The sequence below is a fragment of the Schistocerca gregaria genome, chromosome 9 (genome assembly GCF_023897955.1).
Source record: "Schistocerca gregaria isolate iqSchGreg1 chromosome 9, iqSchGreg1.2, whole genome shotgun sequence".
In the NCBI taxonomy this organism is placed as follows: domain Eukaryota; kingdom Metazoa; phylum Arthropoda; class Insecta; order Orthoptera; family Acrididae; genus Schistocerca; species Schistocerca gregaria.
Genome location: NC_064928.1, coordinates 78,257,408 through 78,282,113, shown reverse-complemented (window position 1 = coordinate 78,282,113; position 24,706 = coordinate 78,257,408). Strand labels below are relative to the sequence as shown.

Genomic DNA, 24,706 nt, shown 5'->3' with positions numbered 1-24,706 from the left:
ATTTTGTCGATCTAACGCGTCAGTTGGACATAACGTGACTCGATATCCCTCAGGAAAACATCAACCAATGCCAAAGCGAAAAAACACAAGGTGTTCATGTTTGCTTCCGCCGTTTGCCGATAGGAGGCGACAACGGTAAGTAGCGATCGGAAGAAACAGATCGCAGACGTCAGGCAGTTAGCTTGGACCTCGGTCAACATAACCTCATCCTAACATTAGTCGATTTGTGTCCGTATCGTAAAGTTGTTCTTGATTGAAAATGTCAGTTTACGAGTCTAATTCTCATCATATGCGGTAGGTGTTACTGTTTTGTTTCAGTATGAAGAAAACAGCGCCTGAGTCTCATCGAATGCTCTCGGGTACGTATGGTAAGGACGCTGTTAGTGAAAGAACGTGTCGCGGGTGGTATCAAGGCTTCAAGAACAGTGTTTTTAACGTCGTAGACCGGCATAGTGGTGGAAGAGGGAATGTTTTCGAAGATGCAGAATTGGAGACATTGCTGAGTGAAGAATCGCTCGCGTCAAACTAAAGAAGTGGCACGAGTAGTGGGAGTGAATCAGCAAGCCATTTCAAAAGTCTCAAGGCTATGGGCATGATTCAGAAAGAAAGAGCTTGGGTCCCGCGTGAGCTGAAACCAAGAGACGTTGAACGGCGTTTGTGTGTTTGTGAACAGTTCTACATCTATATGGATACTCTGCAAATCACATTTCAGTGCCTGGCAGAGGGTTCATCGAACCACCTTCACAATTCTCTATTATTCCAATCTCGTACAGCGCGCGGGAAGAATGAACACCTATATCTTTCGGTACGAGCTCTGATTTCCCTTATTTTATCTTGGTGATCGTTCCTCCCTATGGAAGTCGGTGTCAACAAAATATTTTCGCATTCGGAGGAGAAAGTTGGTGATTGGAATTTCGTGAGAAGATTCCGTCGCGACGAAAAACGCCTTTCTTTTAATGATGCCCATCCCAAATCCTGTATCATTTCTGTGACACTCTCTCCCATATTTCGCGATAATACAAAACGTGCTGCCTTTCTTTGAACTTTTTCGATGTACTCAGTCAGTCCTATCTGGTAAGGTTAACCACACCACCCCCCCCCCTCCCCCGTGCAACAGTATTCTAAAAGTGGACGGACAAGCGTAGTGTAGGCAGTCTCCTTATTAGGTCTGTTGCATTTTCTGATTGTCCTGCCAATAAAACGCAGTCTTTGGTTAGCCTTCCCCGCAACATTTTCTGTGTTTCTTCCAATTTAAATTGTTCGTAATTGTAATACCTAGGTATTTAGTTGAATTTACGACTTTTAGATTAGACTGATTTATCATGCAACCTAAGTTTAACGCGTTCCTTTTAGCACTCATGTGAATGACATCACACTTTTCGTTATTTAAGGTCAACTGCCACTTTTCGCACCATTCCGATATTTCTTCTAAATCGTTTTGCAGTTTGTTTTGATCTTCTGATGACTTTATTAGTCGATAAAAGACAGTGTCATCTGCAAACAACCGAAGACAGTTGCTCAGATTGCCTCCCAAATCGTTTAAATAAATAAAGAACAGCGAAGGGCCTATAACACTACCTTGGGGAACGCCTGAAATCACTTCTGTGTTACTTGATGACTTTCCGTCAATTACAACGAACTGTGACCTCTCTGACAGGAAATCACAGATCCAGTCACATAACTGAGACGATATTCCATAAGCACGCAATTTCACTACTTGTCGCTTGTGTGGTACTATGTCAAAAGCCTTCTGGAACTCCAGAAATATGGAATCGATCTGAAATCCCTTGTCAATAGCGCTCAGCACTTCATGTGAATAAAGAGCTAGTTGTGTTTCACAGGAACGATGTTTTCAAAACCCATGTTGACTGTGTGTCATTAGAACATTTTCTTCGAGGTAATTCATTATGTTCTAAAGTCCTGCTGCGTATCGACGTTAACGATACGGGCCTGTAATTTAGTGGATTACTCATACTACCTTCCTTGAATATTGCTGTGACCTTTCCAGTCTTTGGGTACGGATCTTCCGTCGAGCGAACGGTTGTATGTGATTGTTTATTATGGAGCTTATGAATCAGCATACTCCGAAATGAACCTAATTGGTATACAGTCTGGACCAGAAGACTTGCTTTTATTAAGTGGTTTAAGTTGCTTCACTACTCCGAGGATATTTACTTCTACGTTACTCATGTTTGCAGCTGTTCTCGATTCAAATTCTGCAATATTTACTTCGTCTTCTTTTGTGAAGGCATTTCGGAAGGCTGTGTTTAGTAACTCTGCTTTGTCAGGACTGACTTCGATAGTATCTCCATTGCTATGGTGCAGAGAAGGCGTTGATTGTTTCTTGCCGCTAAGGTACTTCACGTACGACCAGAATCGCTTTGGATTTTCTGTCAGGTTTCGAGACACAGTTTCGTTGTGGAAACTGTTATAAGCATCTCGCATTCAAGTTCGCGCTAAATTTCGAGCTTCTGTAAAAGATCGCCAATCTTGGGGATTTTGCGTCTGTTTAATTTTGTCATGTTTATTTCGTTGTTTCTGCAACAGTGTTCTAACCCGTTTTGTGTACCAAGGAAGATCAGTTCCGTCATTTGTTAATTTGTTTGGTAAAAATCTCTCAATTACTGCCGATACTATTTCTTTGAATTTAAGCCACAACTGGTCTACACACATATATTATTAATTTGGAATGAGTGGAGATTGTCTCTTAGGAAGGCGTCAAGTGAATTTTTATCTGCTTTTTTGAATAGGTATATTTTTCACTTATTTTTCGAGGATTTGGGGATTACAATATTCAGTCTTGCTACGACAGCCCAGTGTTCACTAATCCCTGAATCGGTTTTGATGTTCGTTATTAATTCAGCATTATTTGTTGCTAAGAGGTCAAATGTGTTTTCACAACCGTTTACTATTCGTGTGGGCTCATGAACTAATTGCTCAAGATAATTTCCAGAGAATGCGTTTAGCAGAATTTCGGATGATATTTTAGCGAACCTCCGGAATTAAACATGTATTTTCGCCAACACATCGAGGGTAAATTAAAATCACCACCAACTATCATCGTATTATTCGGGTACGTGTTTGAAATCAAACTCAAGTTTTCTTTGAACCTTTCAGCAACTGTATCACCTGAATTGGGAGGTCGCTAAAAGAATCGAATTATTATTTTATTCCGGTTGCCAACAATGACCTCTGCCCCTACTAACTCACAGGATGTATCTACTTCAATTTCGCGACTAGTTAAACTACTTCTGACAGCAACAAACACGTGTCCGCCGACAGTGTTTAGCCTATCCTTTCGGAACACCGTTACGTTCTACGCAAAAATTTCGGCTGAGCTAATAACCGGCTTTAGCCAGCTTTCAGTGCCTATAACGATTTGAGCATTAGTGCTTTCTATTATCTCTTGGAGCTCTGGTACTTTCCCAACACAGCTACGATAATTTACGTTACACCAATGGTTGCTTCAGAGGCAATAATGGAAGGGATTTCTGCATCGCATTGTGGCCGGGAACGAAAAATGCGTTCATTACCATAACCCTAAACGCAAAAAAATCGTGGGAATATCCCGGCCATGCTTCCACGTCGACGGCTCCAAGATCATCCTCTGCATTTGGTGGGACCACCTCGGAGTGGTGTACTATGAGGTGTTAAAACCAAGTGAAACAATCACAGGTGCTCATTATCGAACAATTGAGCAGAGCATTAAAGGACAAATCGCCGCAATGCAGCAAGAAGCAAGATAAAGTGATTTTGCAGCACGACAGCGCTCGACACCACGTTGCAAAAGAGGTCAAAACGTACTTGGAAACGTTAAAGTGGGAAGTCCTACGCCACCCGCCGTATTCCCCAGACATTGCACCCTCTGACTGTCACTTGGTTAGATCAATGGCGCGCGGCCTTGCTGACCAATACTTCCGATCTCACGAAGAAGTCGCAAATTGGATCGATTCGTGGATCGCTTCAAAAGATGTACAATTTTTTCGACGCGGGATTCGTACACTGCCCGAAAGATGGGAGAATGTAGTGGCCAGCGATGGAAAATACTTTGAATTTTACATAGGTAACCAGTTTGTTTCATTAAAGTCTCAGATGTTGGGGAAAAAACGGCGGAAGCGAAGTTGTACACCTTGTAGATGGATAAGAGCCAGAGGTGAACCAACGCGTTATTGACTTGCTCAATTTGTGAAGCTTTTGTTGTTGATAAATCACTCGACTTTTCTGAAATAGTAATCATGTGTCTGTTAGTACATGTACGTCATAACTGTCGATTTCCATCCCATTCGGATAGTTCCTTCGTGGTCTCTCTCTCTCTCTCTCTCTCTTTCTCTCTCTTTCTTTCTTTGCAGTAGCTTATATGCAATACTAGATGTAATGAAAGAGCTAATATGTACATAGTATGTTATCTACCTTCGAACAGAAAAAATTTTGCTAAGCCTTCTTCGGTAAGTATCGTAAAATCCACTTTTTTTTTCTTTTTTTTCCCCTCTGAGCGCTCAGTTGCACAGATATCAGCGCATGTACAAATTCCATTCTAAACACAGTCCTCTCGCTCCACTTTCACGAATGATGATGAAATAGTGAGGACAACAGGAACACCCAGTCTCCGGGCGGAGAAAATCTCCGACACAGCCGGGAATCGGAGCCGGGACCCCGTGGTCGAGAGGCAGAAACTCAAACCACTGCGCCAGGAGCTGCGGACATTGTATTTTGTTCTTTTTTTGTTTTCCTGGATGGTTTGATACTGAGCAGATAGTCCAAAACTAGCCACAAATAAATAAACAAAACTTCCTACGCAGCTTAAGACGTTTCCTCTAGCAGTTATTGGAATCATATACAACCTGTAGACGTCTTCTAACCTCAGCATGCTGGAGATACAGCCACTCTTCCTTCTCAACTACTGCGCAACTTTCATTCACCTTCGTTTTTTAGCGGCACTGTGGTTCCCGTACCAGTTGTAGATAGCCTTTCAGTCTATATTTAATGCCTTCCACCTATAGAATTTTGAAGAGAGATTTTAAATGGAATATGCCAGTCTTCACTGGAAACAGCTTTCTATAAATTGACAAATGGTAGCTGTGTAACATTCACATCGCTCATCACCTGCCTTATTTGCAATTGAATTATTACACTCTCCTTGAAGTCTGAGGATATTTCAACTGCCATATATTGCGCATCAGGTGGAATAGTTTTGTCATCCCAAGGATCCATTCTGAGGGACTTTCAGTTTTCCTACGACCTTGTTTGGTCGTAGGTCTTCCAGAGCTTTGGTACAGTAGTCTTGCTATTTCGTAATTCCAGCCTAATTTTCTTTCACAGGTAATCTGTTGACTCCTTACACAGACAGGACTTAACAGCAACATTAAGCAACTCTTATAAGAACGCCGATTAGATGGGTAGATCACATAACTAATGAGGAGGTATTGAATAGGATTGGGGAGAAGAGACATTTGTGGCACAATTCGACTAGAAGAAGGGATCGATTGGTAGGACATGTTCTGAGGCATCAAGGGATCACCAATTTAGCATTGGAGGGCAGCGTGGAGGGTAAAAATCGTAGAGGGAGACCAAGAGATGAATACACTAAGCAGATTCCGAAGGATGTAGGTTGCAGCGTGGAGGGTAAAAATCGTAGAGGGAGACGAAGAGATGAATACACTAAGCAGATTCAGAAGGATGTAGGTTGCAGTAGGTACTGGGAGATGAAGAAGCTTGCACAGGATAGAGTAGCATGGAGAGCTTCATCAAACCAGTCTCAGGACTGAAGACCACAACAACAATAAGAAAGCCAGGGAAAGAAAACTACACTGGTGTGCAAAACAAGAATGACAGTAACTTTCACATAATGTCTTAATGCCAAGTGATATAGTGGTGGTGGTGGTGGTGGTTAGTGTTTAACGTCCCGTCGACAACGAGGTCATTAGAGACGGAGTGCAAGCTCGGGTTAGGGAAGTATTTGGAAGGAAATCGGCCTTGGCCTTTCAAAGGAACCATCCCGTCATTTGCCTGAAACGATTTAGGGAAATCACGGAAAACCTAAATCAGGATGGCTGGAGACGGGATTGAACCATCGTCCTCCCGAATGCGAGTCCAGTGTGCTAACCACTACGCCACCTCGCTCGATCGCCAAGTGATATACCTTGATGAAAGTTGGACAATAACGGCTGCGGTAAAGTGCAGAAGAAAATTGAAAGAAATGTACAATGAGACGATCAGAAATGGCACTTCTATTCAAAGATCATAATTATAGTGAAGGAACCGCGATTTATGATGGTCCCGTGGACAGAACAAAGGGCGGGAGATGGTTCTCGCCGGCCGCGGTGACCGTGCGGTTCTAGGCGCTACAGTCCGGAACCGCGGGACTGCTACGGTCGCAGGTTCGAATCCTTCCTCGGGCATGGATGTGTGTGGTGTCATTAGGTTAGTTAGGTTTAAGTAGTTCTACGTTCTAGGGGACTGACGACCTAAGATGTTAAGTCCCATTGTGCTCAGAGGCATTTGAACCATTGGAACATTTTCTCAATAGGGCATGTGAACACTACGGACGGCAGTACATGCTCTGTAACGAGATCTCATGATGGCCGTAATGTTGGTAAGGAGTTCTTGTGGCATGACGTCCCATTCCTAGACCAGTGTGGTTGACAACTGTTGGACGATTCTTTTTTCTTTCTCTGGGGCCACAGTCACGTAAAATTTTCGAAAATATGTATCCGCCATTTGAATGTTCACACTGAGGTGGCAAGAGTCGTGAGATAGCGATACGCACATATACAGATGGCGGTAGTATCGTGTACACAAGGTGTGAAAGGGCATTGTCGGAGCTATCATTCGTACACAGATGATTCATGTGAAACTGTTTCGGACGTGATTATGGCCTCACGGCGGTAATTAACAAAAAGTGATTCAAATGGCTCTGAGCACTATGGGACTTAACATCTGAGGTCATCAGTCCCCTAGAACTTAAAACTGCTTAAACCTAACTAACCTAAGGACATCACACACATCCATGCCCGAAGCAGGATTCGAACCTGCGACCGTAGCGGTCGCGCGGTTCCGGCCTGTAGCGCCTAGAACCGCTCGGCCACCGTGGCCGGCGGGAATTAAATGACTCTGAACGCGGAATAATAGCTGGAGCTAGACGCATGGGACATTCCATTTTGGAAATCGTTAGGGAATTCAGTATTTGCAGATCCACAGTGTCAAGAGCGTGCCGAGAGTATCAGATTTCAGGCATTACCTCTCACCACGGACGATGCAGTAGCGGATGGACTGACAAATGATTCAAATGGCTCTGAGCACTATGGGACTTAAATTCTGAGATCATGAGGCCCCTATAACTTAGAACTACTTAAACCTAACTAACCTAAGGACATCACACACATCCGTGCCCGAGGCAGGATTCGAACCTGCGACCGTAGTGGTAGCGCGGTTCCAGATTGTAGCGCCTAGAACCGCTCGGCCACCCCGGCCAGCTCGACCGACATCAGCGGCATCTGCGTAAAGATGTCAGTGCTGACAGACAAGCAACACTGGGTGAACCAACCACAGAAATCAATGTGGAACGTATGACGAACGTATACATCAAGACAGTGCGGCGAAAAACTGGCGTTAATGGGCTATAGCAGCAGACGACCGACGCGAGTGTCTTTGCTAACATCGCCCGCAGCACCTCTTCTGGGCTCGTGACCATACTGTTTAGAACCTATACGACTGGCAAAACGTGGCCTAGTCCCAATTTCAGATGGTTAGAGTTGATGGTAATGTTCTAGTGTGTCGAAGAGCCCTCAAAGCAGAGAACCCATTGACGATCGCTCCATAATGGTGTGGACTGTGTTTACATGGAATGGATTAGCTCGTCTGGTCCAACTGAACCGATAACTGACTTCAAAGGGTTACGTTCCGCTACTTGGAAACCATTTACAGCCATTCACGTACCCAAATAATGATGGAATTTTTGTGGATGACAATGCGCCATGTCACTAGGCCACTATTGTTCGTGATTGGTTTGAAGAACATTCTGGATGATTCGAGTGAATGACTTGGCCACTCAGATCTCCGGACATGAAACCAGTCCAACATTCATGAGACGTAATCGAGAGGTCAGTTGGTGCACGACATGCTGCACTGGCAACACTTTCGCAATATGGATGGCTATAGAGGTAGTATGGCTAAATATTTCTGCAAGGGAATTCCAACGACTTATTGAGTCCATTCCACGCCCAGTTGCTTCACAGAGCGGGGCAAGAAGAGGTCCGACACGATATTAGGAAGTATCCCATGACTTTCATCAGCTCAGTGTATAAAGTGTTTATTTCATTATCTAGATTTCGGCCTCGGGCCATTTTCAGGTGTTACAACACCAAAAATCGTCCAACTTGTGTGAAACACAGGTCGTCGTCAAAAAATACATTTCATGTTAATATAACCTGATACGTATTTTTCCACGATTACATATGTTTCACGCAAATCGGACGACTTCTGACATTATAAAACTTGAAAAATCACCTAGGACCGAAATTTAATTAGTAAAATAAACATATGATGGTGAGGCCCCAACTAGTCATAAGACATAATTCTGGATTTTAGGAAGAAGACTGTACAGATCATACACACACACACACCAAAAAAAAAAGTTTTGCATCACCTCGGTTCCGAGAGTTCCGGAACCTGTACAGAAAATTGAAATATAGATCAACATAAAAGTCATTTCCGCCCTTCTTATTGCTGATGAAAACCTCACATTGCATGTTCTACCACCATACAGTGAGACCTTCAGAGATGGTAGTCCAGATTGCTGCACACACTGGGACCTCTGATACCAGGTAGCACTTCCTTTTAGATTCATGCATTATTCGTCGTGGCATACTATCCACAAGTTCATCAAGGCACTGTTGGTCCACATTGTTCCACTCCTCAACGGCGATTCGGCGTACATTCCTCAAAGTGGTTGGAGGGTCACGTTGTCCATAAACAGCCCTTTTCCATCTATCGCAGGCATGTTCGATAGGGTTCATGTCTCGAGAACATGCTGGCCATTCTAATCGAGCGATGTGGTTATCCTGAAGGATATCTTGCACATGATGTGCACGATGGGGGCGCGAATTATCGTCCATGAAGACGAATGTCTCGCCAATGTGCTGCCGATATGGTTGCATGATCGGCCGGACGATAGTATTCATGTATCGTACAGCCATTACGGCAATTTTCCATTACGACCAGCGGCGTACGTCGGTCCCACATAATGCCACCCCAAAACAGCAGGGAACCGCCACCTTGCTGCACTCGCTGGACGGTGTGTCTAAGGCGTTCAACCTGCCGGGTTGCCTCCAGCCACGACGATTGTGTGGTTGAAGGCACATGTGACGCACATCGGTGAAGAGAACGTGATGCTAATCCTGAGCGGTCCATTCGGCATGTTGCTGGGCCCATCTTTACCGCGCAGCGTGGAGTTGTGGTTGCAAAGATGCACCTCGCCATGGACGTCCGGAGTGAAGTTGCGCATCATGGAGCCTATTGCCCACAGTTTGAGTCGTAACACGACGCCCTGTGGCTCAACGAAAAGCATTATTCAACATGGCAGCATTGCTGTCAGGGTTCCTCTGAGCCATAATCCATAGGCACCGGTCATCCACTGCAGTAGTAGCCCTTAGACGGCCTGAGCGAGGCATGTCATCGACAGTTCCTGTCTCTCTGTATCTCCTCTATGTCCGACAACATCGCATTGGTTCACTCCGAGACGCCTGGACACTTCCGTTGTTGAGAGCCCTTCCTGGCACAAAGTAACAATGCAGACGCGATCTAACCGCGGTACTGACAGTCTAGACACGGTTCAACTACAGACAATACGAACTGTGTACCTCCTTCCTGGTGGAATGACTGGAACTGATGGGCTGTTTTTGGAAATTTGTGGTGAGGTGTTATGTGACCAATGCTCCAACAATGGAAAGAAGGTATCGTATGTCCCATATATATATAAGAAAGGAGATAAGATGGAGTGTGGCAATTATAGAGGGATCTCACTACTTAATTTGGGATATAAAATACTCTCTAATATACTAGTTAACAGAGTACTCCAGAGCATACAGAGGGTGACGGGACCGTACCAATGCGGATTCCTTCCTGGGAAGTCAACTACAGATTAAATGTTCACCTTAAGACAAATCCTTGAAAAAACAAACAAATACGGAGTTGGCACGCATCACCTCTGATTTCAAAGTAGCTTATGGCAGCATAAATACAGAACAGTTATATTAAGCTCTAGATGAACTTGGAATGTCTAGAAAGTTGGTAAGGCTGGTGAGAATGACAATGAGCGAAACACAAGGTAGTGTAAGAATAGGAAGTATGATGTCCAACACATTGAGTTTTAAAAACGGAGTGCGACAAGGGGATGCATTGGCATCTCTTCCCTTTAATGCTGCCCTGGAGAAGGTGATAAGAAACGCAAACCTTCTGAATAGGGGAACGATCTTCTATAAATCAGTGCAGATACTGGCCTATGCAGATAACGCAGATGTAATAGCAAGAACCCAAAAAGCAATGGAAGGGACATTTACAGCTCTTGTACAGGCCAGTAGGAACATGGGGTTAATTATTAATGAACAAAAAACAAAATACATGGCAGCTGGAAAAGCACATAGAGAAATTATGCCAAATACAATAACAATGGGCAATTATACATTTGAGAGAGTTGAAAATTTCAAGTGACTGAGCTCGACAGTTACGCATCTAAATGATACCTCCTACGAAATTAAGCAGAAATTAATACTGGCCAACAGAGCCTATTTTGCTCTAACAAGACTTCTATCCTCAAGGTTCCTGTCTCTTACCACTAAATTAACTATCTATAAATCACTTATACGACCAGTGCTTACATATGCCTCTGAAGCCTGGACATTAACAACTAAAGATATTGAAACACTGGATGCATTTGAAAGAAAGGTACTTAGACGAATTATCGGCCCAATGTGTGAAAGAGAAAGATGGAGGAGGAGATACAACTATGAGTTGTATACCATATACAAAGACCAACCCATAAGAAGGATAGTGAAATCATCCAGACTGAGGTGGGCGGGATATGAGGCTCGCATGAATGATACAGAAAAAGAAGGAAAGCCAGGAGGGCAGAGAAGACGTGGTTGACCAAGAGCTAGATGGGAAGATGGAGTAATCGAAGATCTTAGGAGGATGGGCTGTAGAAACTGGAAAGTATTGGCAAAGGACCGAGAGAGATGGAAGGGAATTGTAGAAAGGGCCAAGGCTCATCATGAGCTGTAGAGCCAAGAGAGAACAACTTATGGGACCTAACTGCTTAGGTCATCGGTCCCTAAGCTTACACACTACTTACTCTAAGGACAGCAGACACACACACTGATGCCCCAGGGAGGACTCGAACCTCCGGCGGGGGGAGCTGCGCGAACCTTGAACAAGACGCCCCAGACCGCGCGGTTACCCATCGTGGCTGATCAGCTGTCCGACTGCCTCCGTCTAGTAGGCGCTGCTCATGCATGGTTGTTTACATCTTTGGTCGGTTTTAGTGACACCTCTGAACAGCCTAAGGGACTGTGTCTGTGATACAATATCTACAGTCAACGTTTGTCTTGAGGAGTATTGGGAACCGGGGCGCTATACATGTGTGTGTATAGTCAAAACCGGAAATATTTTTTCGAAAAAAAAAACTGTTACCTGTTGTATGGTCGTTGATGCGTGTGAACGTGTTACAATACATCTCCGCCGGCCGGAGTGGCCGAGCGGTTCTAGGCGCTACAGTCTGGAGCCGTGCGACCGCTACCGTCGCAGGTTTGAATCCTGCCTCGAGCACGGATGTGTGATGTCCTTAGGTTAGTTAGGTTTAAGTAGTTCTAAGTTCTAGGGGACTGATGATCTCAGAAGTTAAGTCCCATAGTGCTCAGAGCCATTTGAACCAATACATCTCCCCAGTGTAACACAAACGTCCTCCGTTGGAGTTATGTCAGGGGAACAGGCAAACTACTCCATTCACCGCATATCCCCTCGTTCCAAGGGCTCCTACACTTTCTCTCTTCGATTAGGTGGCTCACTGTCATCCATGAAAATGAAGTCAGGGCCGAATGAAGCCGGAAAAGGAGGAGGAGTAGAGTATCACAATAACGCTGCCCAGTGAGTGTACCGTGTTCAATGATTCGGAGGTCAGCGCCCACTGAAAAGTGATGCCTACCAGACTGTAACAAGTGGACCACCACAACGATCATGTTCGACCATGTTCCTGGGTGCGTTACTTGTCCCCACGTCTTGCCATATGGGAGTGCGTCCAGCGTTGTCGGACATGATTGTTGTGGGGGACCAGGTTTTTCATTGTTGTGGCGCTGTACTCCTTCCCTATATGTGACTTTTCAGGGATACATTCGGCCCTTACTTCATTCTTAGTGTTCCCTACGTTAGTCGGCAAAAACAGAATCGTCATAGGGTCATTTGTTGTTCATCTGGCTGTCTGGCTGTCTGTCAAAAACTCTTTTCGTCAGGAACGTGTGCGCATATAAAATTGAAATTTATGTCACCTATTATGGTCTTCGGTCCGTTGTCTGTGTAGAAGATTGAAGCTTCTAAATAAATGACTTGGAAGAGCAGTTGAACGGAATGGACAGTGTCTTGAAAGGAGGATATAAGATGAACATCAACAAAAGCAAAACGAGGATAATGGAATGTAGTCGAATTAAGTCGGGTGATGCTGAGGGATTTAGATTAGGAAATGAGACACTTAAAGTAGTAAAGGAGTTTTGCTACTTGGGGAGCAAAATAACTGATGATGGTCGAAGTAGATAGGATAAGAAATGTAGACTGGCAATGGCAAGGAAAGCGTTTCTGAAGAAGAGAAATTTGTTAACATCGAGTATAGATTTGAGTGTCAGGAAGTCTTTTCTAAAAGTATTTGTATGGAGTGTATCCATGTATGGAAGTGAAACATGGCCGATAAATAGTTTGGACAAGAAGAGAATAGAAGTTTTCGAAATGTGGTACTACAGAAGAATGCTGAAGATTAGATTGGTAGATCACATAACTAATGAGGAAGTATTGAATAGGATTGGACAGAAGAGGAGCTTGTGGCACAACTTGACTAGAAGAAGGGATCAGTTGGTAGGACATGTTCTTAGGCATCAAGGGATCACCAATTTAGTGTTGGAGGACAGCGTGGTGGGTAAAAATCGTAGAGGGAGACCAAGAGATGAATTCATTAAGCAGATTCAGAAGGATGTAGGTTGCAGTAGGTACCGGGAGATGAAGAAGCTTGCACAGGATAGAGTAGCATGGAGAGCTGCATCAAACCAGTCTCAGGACTGAAGACCACAACAACAACAAGTAAATGAAATCAAATATTACAGCCATGTATGCCATATATTTTGATATTTACAAACTAACTGATCAAAACCTATTACGCACCTGAATCTTGAAATTTGGCAAGAAGCATGGTTTCACATTACAAGTAAAGCAAAAAATCAGAAAATTGTTAATTTATAGTTATACCACACCAATAAGTTATTTTGTTGTCCGACTTCAGATTTGAAATTAAAACATTCTCGAACGTCTTGGAATTCCTGGGATCGATAGCTTCCCAGTATCAGTGTCGATAAGAGTCAAAAATGGTCGACATTCTCAATTCCCGGGCTAGACGAAAGGCCTATGTGCGAAATTAAGTTTATACGGAACGCTCATAGCCTGGGATCTAATCGTACCTATCCAGTTTTTGTGCGTGAAAATGCACGATCGCATCGAACTGCTCAGATGGAGGATTTCGGTCACTCGCTCACCGTGATGCAACAGAACTGCGTCTGCAGGAAGCGCAGGAGATACACTCTCTTCTGACAATATGCGGTTCTTGTTGCGCAGTCGTCTTACGGGCACTTCTTGAAGTTCCTATGTACCTCTAATATAATACAAGTGCCATCCTATACCAACTCATCCACTTCCCGCACTTTCTTCTCTTCTCGGACCACCTCCCAGATCCAGTACGTTAGCCTCAGAAACAAAGTCCTGGCATCTAATCAACCAATCTAAGTACCCTGTTGCGCCACTGTACCCATAACCCAGTTTCCGTGTATCTTCACACTACATCCGTCCTCTCCCTTCAGAAGCTCATCCAACACCCCTACCCACCGAGCGAGGTGATTACTACACTGGACTCGCTTTCGGGAGGCCAACGGCTCAAATCCGAGTCCGGCCATTCTGATTTAGCCTTTCCATGATTTCCCTAAATCGCTTCAGGCAAATTTCGGGATGGTTACTCTGAAAGGGCATGGTCGACTTCGTTTCCATAATCCGGTTTGGTCCCCTCCCCCGAATTAAACAACCAATCCCCTGCCCAACGATGAAATCAGTCCCGAGACGTACCCTTCTTTTCATCCCTGGTTATATGGTAATGCCCCACCTCACACCGTCCTTCCATTATTATCCCGCCTTCCCCTTGAATGACGTTTATTCGCTACCTGAGATTCCACGGTCATACCCATCGTTCCACGACGATCATGACCACGATCATTTCAATGCACCACCACCGTCACCTTTATACCATAGCAGCATTAACATTACCATCAGTGGTTATATTCTAACTGTAATATAAAATCGTCTGAAGAGTTTTAAAAATGATAAAAACTGCCCACCAAAATTTCTTTTAAAAACATTTATTTTCATCTATTGTTTGCATATTTCAAAATTTCTGTAAATTCGTAAAACATTTGGCTGAAAAGCAGCTTTGTGCGCTGGCATCCCACAATTCGTGGAAAAACAGAAGTAACAATACGACTCGAACAGTGAGGGTCCCGTACAAACTAAATTATGTACACTACTAGCCATTAAAATTGCTACACCACGAAGATGATGTGCTACAGACGCGAAATTTAACCGACAGGAAGAAAAAAATGGTTCAAATGGCTCTGAGCACTATGGGACTTAACTTCTGAGGTCATCAGTCCCCTAGAACTTAGAACTACTTAAACCTAACTAACCTATGGACGTCACACACATCCATGCCCGAGGCAGGATTCGAACCTGCGACGTAGCGCTCGCGCGGTTCCAGACTGTAGCGCCTAGAACCGCTCGGCCACTCCGGCCGGCCCGACAGGAATAAGTTACTGTGATACGCAAATGATTAGCTTTTCAGAGCATTCACACGAGGCTGGCGCTGGTGGCGACACCTACAACGTGCTGACATGAGGAAAGTTTCCAACCGATTTCCCACACACAAACACCAGTTGACCGGCGTTGCCTGGTGAAGCGATGTTGTGATGCCTCGTGTAACGAGGAGAAATGCGTACCATCACGTTTCCGACTTTGATAAAGGTCGAATTATAGCCTATCGCGATTGCGGTTTATCGTATCGCGACATTGCTGCTCGCGTTGGTCGAGATCCAATGACTGTTAGCAAAATATGGAATCGGTGGGTTCAGGAGGGTAATACGGAACGCCGTGCTGGATCCCAAATGCCTCGTATCACTAGCAGTCGAGATGACAGGCATCTTATCCGCATGGCTGTAACGGATCGTGCAGCCACGTCTCGATCCCTGAGCCAACAGATGGGGACGTTTGCAAGACAACAAAAATTTGCACCAACAGTTCGACGACGCTTGCAGCTGCCTGGACTATCATCTCGGAGACCGTGGCTGCGGTTACCCTTGACGCTGCATCATAGACAGGAGCGCCTGCGATGGTGTACTCAACGACGAACCTGGGTAAACGAATGGCAATACGTCGTTTTTTCGGATGAATCCAGGTTCTGTTTACAGTATCATGATGGTCTCATCCGTGGTTGGCGACACCGCGGTGAACGCACTTTGGAAACGTGTATTCGTCATCGCCGTACTGGCGTATCACCCGGCATGATGGTATGGGGTGCCATTGGTTACACGTCTGGGTCACCTCTTGTTCGCATTGACGGCACTTTGAACACTGGACGTTACATTTCAGATGTGTTACGACCCGTGGCTCTACCTTTCATTCGATCCCTGCGAAACCCTACATGTCAGCAGGATAATGCACGACCGCATGTTGTAGGTCCTGTACGGGCCTTTCTAGATACAGAAAATGTTCGACTGCTGCTCTAGCCAGCACATTCTCCAGATCTCTCACCAGCTGAAAACGTCTGATCAATGGTGTCCGAGCAACTGGTTCGTCACAATACGCCAGTCACAAATCTTGATGATATGTGGTATCGTGTTGAAGCTGCATGGGCAGCTGTACCTGTACACGCCATCCAAGCTCTGACTCAGTGTCCAGGAGTATCAAGGCAGTTATTAAGGCCAGAGATGGTTGTTCTAGGGAACTGATTTTTCAAAGATCTATGCACCCAAATGTAACCGCATGTCAATTCTAGTATAATATATTTGTCCAATGAATACCCGTTTATCCTTTGCATTTCTTCTTGGTGTAGCAATTTTAATGGCCAGCAGTGTATATAGACAGTTCATCCATTCTAGGAATCGAGAATCCCGACCAATTGCTTGCCTGTTATCGACACTGATTTTGGCAAGAAGTAGGTCCCAGTGATTCCAAGACATCCGATAATGTTTTAATTTCATGTCTGAATTCGGATCACAAATGATGAATAAAAATTTTTTCCGAGTGATAGACTTACATATTCACAGTTTTCTGTTCCTTTTACTTTCTTGGTACGGTGAAACCTTTCTTCTTGCCAAATTTCATGATTCTACATCATGGAGAATTACCCTATATCTTTTAATAAGTGAGTCCGCGAGTATCAAATTATGGGACATAAATGGCAGTATCTGTTGATTGCGTTGACTTAAAAGCTTACACTGACTACGGCGCCAGGGCAATACATAGACCTTAGTATGTGAGATGGATTTCAATGTGATACGTCTATCAGTTCCAGAGAAAAAGGGCTCGGAACAGACTGACGGACGGACAGACAGTCTGATAGCAAACGAAAAAAAAATTTTGTTGCAATATAATTACAATTTTAAGATTTATTTTTCCTTCATGTATATTGAGAAATTATGCTTCTTGCCAAATTCCATGATTCGAGGTCAACAAGAAGTGTCCTGTAAGGTTATTGATGGCTGATTTTACGAGTATCAAACTATGTGACATAAATGACCCAACGGTGTGTGGCGGAGGGCACTTTACGTGCCACTGTCATTCCCTCCCTTTCCTGTTCCACTCGCGTATGGTTCGCGGGAAGAACGACTGACGGAAATCCTCCGTGCGCGCTCGAATCTCTCTAACTTTACATTCGTGATCTCCTCGGGAGGTATAAGTAGGGGGAAGCAATATATTCGATACCTCATCCAGAAACGCATCCTCTTGAAACCTGGACAGCAAGCTACGTCGCAATGCAGAGCGCATCTCTTGCAGAGTCTGCCACTTGAGTTTGCTAAACATCTCCGTAACGCTATCACGCTAACCAAATAATCCTGTGACGAAACGCGCCGCTCTTCTTTGGATCTTCCCTAGCTCCACTGTCAACCCGACCTGGTACGGATCCCACACTGATGAGCAATACTCAAGTATAGGCCGAACGAGTGTTTTGTAAGCCACCTCCTTTGTTGATGGACTACATTTTCTAAGGACTCTCCCAATGAATCTCAACCTGGCACCCGCCTTACCAACAATTAATTTTATATGATCATTCCACTTCAAATCGTTCCGTACGCATACTCCCAGATATTTTACAGAAGTAACTGCTACCAGTGTTTGTTCCGCTATCATATAATCACACAATAAAGGATCCTTCTTTCCTTTCGCAATACATTACATTTGTCTATGTTAAGGGTCAGTTGCCACTCCCTGCACCAATTACTTATCCGCTGCAGATCTTACCGTATTTCGCTACAATTTTCTAATGGTGCAACTTCTCTGTATACTACAGCATCATCCGCGAAAAGCTGCATGGAACTTCCGACACTATCTACTAGGTCATTTATATATATTGTGAAAAGCAATGGTCCCATAACACTCCCCTGTGGCACGCCAGAGGTTACTCCATTGAGAACAACATGCTGTGTTCTGTTTGCTAAAAACTCTTCAATCCAGCCACACAGCTGGTCTGATAATCTGTAGGCTCTAACTTTGTTTATCAGGCGACAGTGTGGAACTGTATTGAACGCCTTCCGGAAGTCAAGGAAAATAGCATCTACCTGGGAGCCTGTGTCTAATATTTTCTGGGTCTCATGAACAAATAAAGAGAATTGGGTCTCTCACTATCGCTGTGTCGATTGCATTGACTTAGAAGAATTACGTTTTTACAGCGCCGAAGGACCATAGATCTTAACACGTGAAATGAATTGCAACTTCTTCACAAAAATGGTTTTGAACAGTCGTACAGACAAAGTGATCCTATAAGGCAGTGGTTCCCAATGTTGTTTTAGACCTTTATCCCTGAGTGCAATCAGACATTAGCTATTAACCTCGCCCTTCCCCCCCCCCCCCCCCCCTCCCTATCCACCACTTTATTACCAACTTTAGCACCTAATAAACAGTACGATGAAAGAACGCTTTTATTTTTAAAATGATGAAAGATGAATGATTTTTAGTTTTGTGCGTGTGTGCGAGTGCGTGCGTGTGCGTGCGTGTGCGTGTGTGTGTGTTTGTGTGTGTGTGTGTGTGTGTGTGTGTGTGAGAGAGAGAGAGAGAGAGAGAGAGAAATACTACCCACACTTCCTTCCCAGATAAGAAAGCCAGCTATCCACAGTGGGGGTAGACACTTGTTACAAAACATACTTCCCCTGCATTACTCCTCTCCTTTGCGGCACTTGGTTGGCCTACACACTGCAACCCCTTTCCACTTTTAAAGTCAACCAAGTTCAAACTTGTGCACTATACTTGCAGATCGTAAATCCCTTGATTGCTGCAGTCCATACTTCTGAAATAAGAGAAACTGGAAGATTGCAGGCTGTTAAGGCTCTGTACCTGACCACTTACAATAATAATAATACAGCTGTGTACAGCACTACAGTACATATGATGCAGTTACTGCTGTGTCGTGCTGTCAATTAGTGCATTTATCTGTTCCGAAGCGAGTAATGAAGCAATTTTTGGACTACTGCAGGTACCGTCTACAACACGGAGAAGACATTTCTTTAGATATTTATCATTTATTAGGTATATGACTCACCTCTATCATCAGCAATATGCGGGACAAAGCATAACACATGTGTGTAGTGGGTAGACTATGGGACGAACCTGTAACCTCCATGGCATTAATGCTACTACTCGAGAAAAAGCAATTAGTGACAACTTATATAATTATTATAACAATGTTAAAACATTGTGATAACAGTAATGATCTTTTGAGAATAATTTAGCCGGCCGGGGAGGCCGAGCGCTTCTAGGGGCTACAGTCTGGAACCGCGCGACCACTACGGTCGCAGGTTCGAATCCTGCCTCGGGCATGGATGTGTGTGATGTCCTTACGTTAGTTAGGTTTAAGTAGTTCTAACTTCTAGGGGACTGATGACCTCAGAAGTTACGTCCCTTAGTGATGAGAGCCATTTGAACCACTTGAAGAATAATTCAGTTTCGTGACTGAAGCAGAATAGAGTCGTTTAGTTTTTACCATTCAGAAAATTTCATTTTACCCCTCAGAGGGTAATTACGCAAAGGTTGAAAAAAAAATAATTTATTTCCAGACTATCAAGGGGGACACAGCTCTACAATGACTTTGTTATTTTGAAACTTTTTCTATACCGTAACATGGCATCGAATTTTGTAAGAGTGTGAGTGTTAGCAGACTACAAATTTTGTTGAATTTAGTGCTTTTTTCCTGTTATGCATCGTACCATATGTCTGCAACACACAGGCCGCAATCGCAATAACACAATGACAACAGTTAAGGGGGGTAGGACGTCAAACGGGCCGACTTGGAGCAGGAGAGGCACCACAGGACATTTTAATTTCCACTGTCTATACTTTTACAAGTAAATTCATAAAACTTTGTCAGCATGACCATGAAGGATTCATGATTCACACCCATTGCAGTCGAACTTCAAAAACATAACAAAGTAATTTTTTTCGATATGAAATTTCATCATTTTTTTCACTTACTGTTGGCTGCATTTGTTGCTATAGGTACATTTTTCTTCACAAGTAAGAGAGATTCTTTGATGAATTTTGCACAGCATACAAACCATACTTACAGGTGTACGAAACTGTAGAATTTTCGAATTCTATTATAAACTGTGGTAAAAATTGAGATAATTAACTACAAAATTGGATTTTTTCTAAACATAAAGTTAAAAACGTAACACCTCATTCATTTTTTGATAAATTAAGTAGATTCTAGAGTTTCAGACACCTGTAACTATGGTTTGTATGCTGTGCAAAATTCATCGAATAGTCTCTCTTACTTATGAAGAAAAGTGTACCTACAGCAACAAATGCAGCCAATAGCAAGTGAAAAATGAAATTTATATATAAAAAAATTATGTCATGTTTTTGCACTTCCGCTGCTACGAGTGTGAATCCTGAATTCTTCCTGGGCAAGCTCACAAAGTTTTATGAATTTACTTGTAAAAGTATAGAAATTAAAATGTCCTGTGGTGCCTCTCCTGCTCCAAGTCGGCCCGTTTGACGTCCTACCCCCCTTAGGCGAAAATGCCGACATTTAAAGAGTCTGTAGAGGCTGCGGGCTCGCATTACATGAAGCTAATGGACAACACTCTTTTTTTTTCCATCGGAAAGGCTAAAGTGAACTTCTGAGGTTGTGCGGAGAACACTGGGACAGTAAATCGGGGTCGGTGAGGCAACTTCGTATATAACTATAATTGTTTTCTACGCTAGGTGCGACACCCACCTGGTTACGGAAGAATCGACTCTTTTGCCCGCCCGGCACACGCCGCTGCAAGGAGCCACTCGCTGGACGGTAATAACCGAGCAAACTCCGTCAGCTACACCAACTCTCGCGCCGAAGGCTGGAGCGCGACTGCGGGGTGAAAGCGAGTCGACCTGACGCTACCCTCTGCATCCACCCCGCCCCCCTCTGCCTTCTCCCTCTCCCGCCCCCCCCCCCCTCCCTCCACATCACTCCCTCCATCCACGCTCTCTCACCACATCTGTTTCGCTCTGTCCGCACGTGCGAAGCCCCACACTGCGATACACTCCCTACAGTTTTTCCACCCCCACGTTCCCACCTGTTTCGCAGAAACAGACGCACAATTAACGGGGATGAGGTTACCGGGAAAGGGTTTTGACATTCAGCCACGAGAGGTCGCGAAATTATCACGCTGCGCTGCTCTCAGAATTCCAGGAAGGCAGTATGAGAGCGACGCGTGGGTTGGAATAGACGCGATTTAAATGGAGTGGCACTTCTGTTTGCAGCGTTAGTTATTCTGGCATCGAAAAGCCATGCTCGATATCACTGCATTACTGTTTGATGTGCTTCACAGAGAGGATTCCCGTATTATTTTAGAAGCAAATCACGACATTTTCAGAATACTGTGTGCCTGTATACAGTATATACAGTTCCACACAGTAAATGGAATGACACCATTAATAAATATAGACTTCGATCAGAAATCGGTAGCTAAGGTAGAATATTCAAAATTTCTAGGTGTATGCATTGATGAGGGGTTGAACTGGAAAAAAAAAACACACTGCGGATCTGCTGAAACGTTTGAGTTCAGCTACTTATGCTATTAGAGTCTTTGCAAATTTTGGCGATATACATCTCAGTAAATTAGCTTACCACGCATATTTTCATTCTCTGCTGTCGTATGGCATCATATTCTGGGGTAACTCATCACTGAGTAAAAGAGTGTTCATTGCACAAAAGCGTGTAATCAGAATAATTGCTGTGGCTCATCCAAGATCATGCTGCACACACTTATTTAAAGAGCTAGGGATTTTCATTCACTTATGAAATTTGTTATTAATAATCCGAACGAATTCAAAAGTAATAGCAGTGCACATGGCTACAACGCTAGGAGAAAGGATGATCTTCACTACTCAAGGTTAAATTTAACTTTGGCTCAGTAGGGGATAAATTATGCTACCACAAGAGTCTTCGGTCACTTACCTAATAGCATCAAAAGTCTGACAGATAGCCATATAGCATTTAATAGGAAATTAGATGATATTGTGGATATAGTAATTGGGTAACTTCTCCAATATTTTGAGTAATGTAATATCTTGTATAGACACCTTTTATTACAAAGTGTTGTATTCATGATCTGTGGAACAAGTACTAATATAATCTAATCTAATCAGAAGTGACAGAAACACTAAATTTTCGGTCACAGAGGCAGACTGCGATAGTACCATCCTCCCCTCCGCGACTTAGCACCTTAACCAAGAGGTGATGATATGCATAGGGCGCTCAACAGCGACATCGGCGTCTTCCTTTACCAAACTAACCACATCCACAACTACACCACCTGATCACAAATAGCCAGACTTTTATTAGCGGACATTTATATGGTATGTGCGCACCCTTAGCCTTTTATGATGGCCTGAAAGGTGGGGACCCTTCAGTTAAGTGTCTCAATGTCTGTGGAGCAATGACAGTGCCTTCTTCCTCAAGAGCCGGAACCAGAGAAGCTATTGCTTTTGCACACTGGGGTCTAGAGCGAAATCGACGTTCTAAGTCACCCCAAAGGTATTCCATTGGCTTCACGTCAGGACATGGGGCAGCCTAGTTCATTGCAGCAATCATACTGTCCACAGACAATTGCCCCACATATGCTGGTTTATGGTATGAAGCATTGTCATGTTGATACATTCCCGCAATGTACCACTACAGTGTTGTAAAATGTATTCATATTCTTCCGCATTTAGTGTTTTCTTAAGCACAATTCTTGTTGTTGAGGTCTTCAGTCCAGAGACTGGTTTGATGCAGCTTTCCATGTTACCCTATCCGGTGCAAGCTTCTTCATCTCCCAAGTACCTACTGCAACGTACATCCTTCTGAATCTGCTTAGTGTATTCATCTCTTGGTCCCCCTCTATGATTTTTACCGTCCACGCTGCCTCCAATAGTAAATTGGTGATCCCTTGATGCCTCAGAATGTGCCCTACCAACCGATCCATTCTTCTACTCAAGCTGTGCCACAAATTTTTCTTCTCACCAATTCTCTTCAATATCTCCTCACTAATTGTGTGATCAACCCATCTAATCTATAGCATTCTTCTGTAGCACCACATTTCGAAAGTTTCTATTCTCTTCTTGTCTAAGCTATTTAGCATCCACGTTTCCCTTCCATACATGGCTACACTCCATACAAATACTTTCAGAAACGACTTCCTGACACTTAAATCTATACTCGGTGTTAACAAATTTTTCTTCTTCAAAAACGCTTTCCTTGCCATTGCCAGTCTACATTTTATATCCTCTCTACTTCGGCCATCATCAGTTATTTTCCTCCCAAATACCAAAACTCATTTACTACTTTAAGGGTCTCATTTCCTAATCTAATTCCTTTAGCATCACCCGATTTAATTCGACTACATTCCATTATCCTCGTTTTGCTTTTGTTGATGTTCATCTTACATCCTCCTTTCAAGACACTGCCCATTCCCTTCAACTGCTCTTCCAAGCTCTTAGCTGTCTCTGACCGAATTGCAAAGTCATCGGCGAACCTCAAAGTTTTTATTCCATCTCCATGGATTTTAATACCTACTCCGAATTTTTTTTGTTTCCTTTACTGCTTGCTCAATATACAGATTGAATAACATCGGGGAGAGGCTACAACCATGCCTTACTCCCTTCCCAACCACTGCTTCCCTTTCATTTACCTCGACTCTTATAACTGCCAACGGGATCCAAACTGATATTCCCCGAAGTCAGCTTCTACCAGTTTTTCTCTTCGTCTGTAACGCATTCGTGTTAGTACTTTGCAGCTGTGGCTTATTGAACTGATAGTTCGGTAATATTCACAACTGTCAACACCTGCTTTCTTTGGGATTGGAATTATTATATTCTTCTAGAAGTCTGAGGGTATTTCGCCTGTTTGATACATCTTGCTCACCAGATGGTAGAGTTTTGTCTGGACTGGCTCTCCCAAGGCCGTCAATAGTTCTAATGGAATGTTGTCTACTCCCGGAGCCTTGTTTCAACTCAGGTCTTTCAGTGCTCTGTGAAACTCTTCACGCAGTATCGTATCTCCCATTTCATCTTCATCCTCTTCCATTTCCATAATATTGTCCTCAAGTACATCGCCCTTGTATAAACCGCCTTCCACGTTTCTGCTTTCCCTTCTTACTTAGAACTGGGTTTCCATCTGAGCTCTTGATATTCATGCAAGTGGATCTCCTTTCTCCAAAGGTCTCTTCAATTTTCGTGTAGGCAGTATCTATCTTACCCCTAGTGATATGCGCCTCTACATCCTTACATTTGCCCTCTAGCCATCCATGCTTAGCCATTTCGCACTTCCTGTCAATCTCATTTTTGAGACGTTTGTATTCCTTTTTGCCTGCTTCATTTACTGCATTTTTATATTTTCTCCTTTCATCAATTAAATTCAATATCTCTTCTGTTACCCATCGATTTCTAGTAGCCCTCGTCTTTTTTACCTACTTCATCCTCTTCTACCTTCACTATTTCATCTCTCAAAGCTACCCATTCTTCTTCTACTGTATTTCTTTCCTCCATTCTTGTTAATCGTTCCCTTATGCTCTCCCTGAAATTCTGTACAACCTCTCTTCTTTCAGTTTATCCAGTTCCCATCTCCCGAAATTCCCACATTTTTGCGGTTTCTTCAGTTTTAATCTACAGTTCATAACCAATA

At 43.6% G+C, this 24,706-nt stretch overlaps 1 protein-coding gene across 1 annotated transcript in view; it reads right to left on the bottom strand.

The window, feature by feature from the left end:
- The window catches only part of LOC126291737 (ammonium transporter Rh type A-like), a 332,630-nt gene extending 311,719 nt beyond the window's left edge, over positions 1-20,911 (bottom strand). The window contains exon 1 of the mRNA XM_049985409.1: positions 20,780-20,911. The gene's annotated coding sequence lies outside the window, so the exon portion shown is untranslated. The remainder of the gene's footprint in view (positions 1-20,779) is intronic.
- Between the last annotated feature and the right edge of the window lie 3,795 nt (positions 20,912-24,706).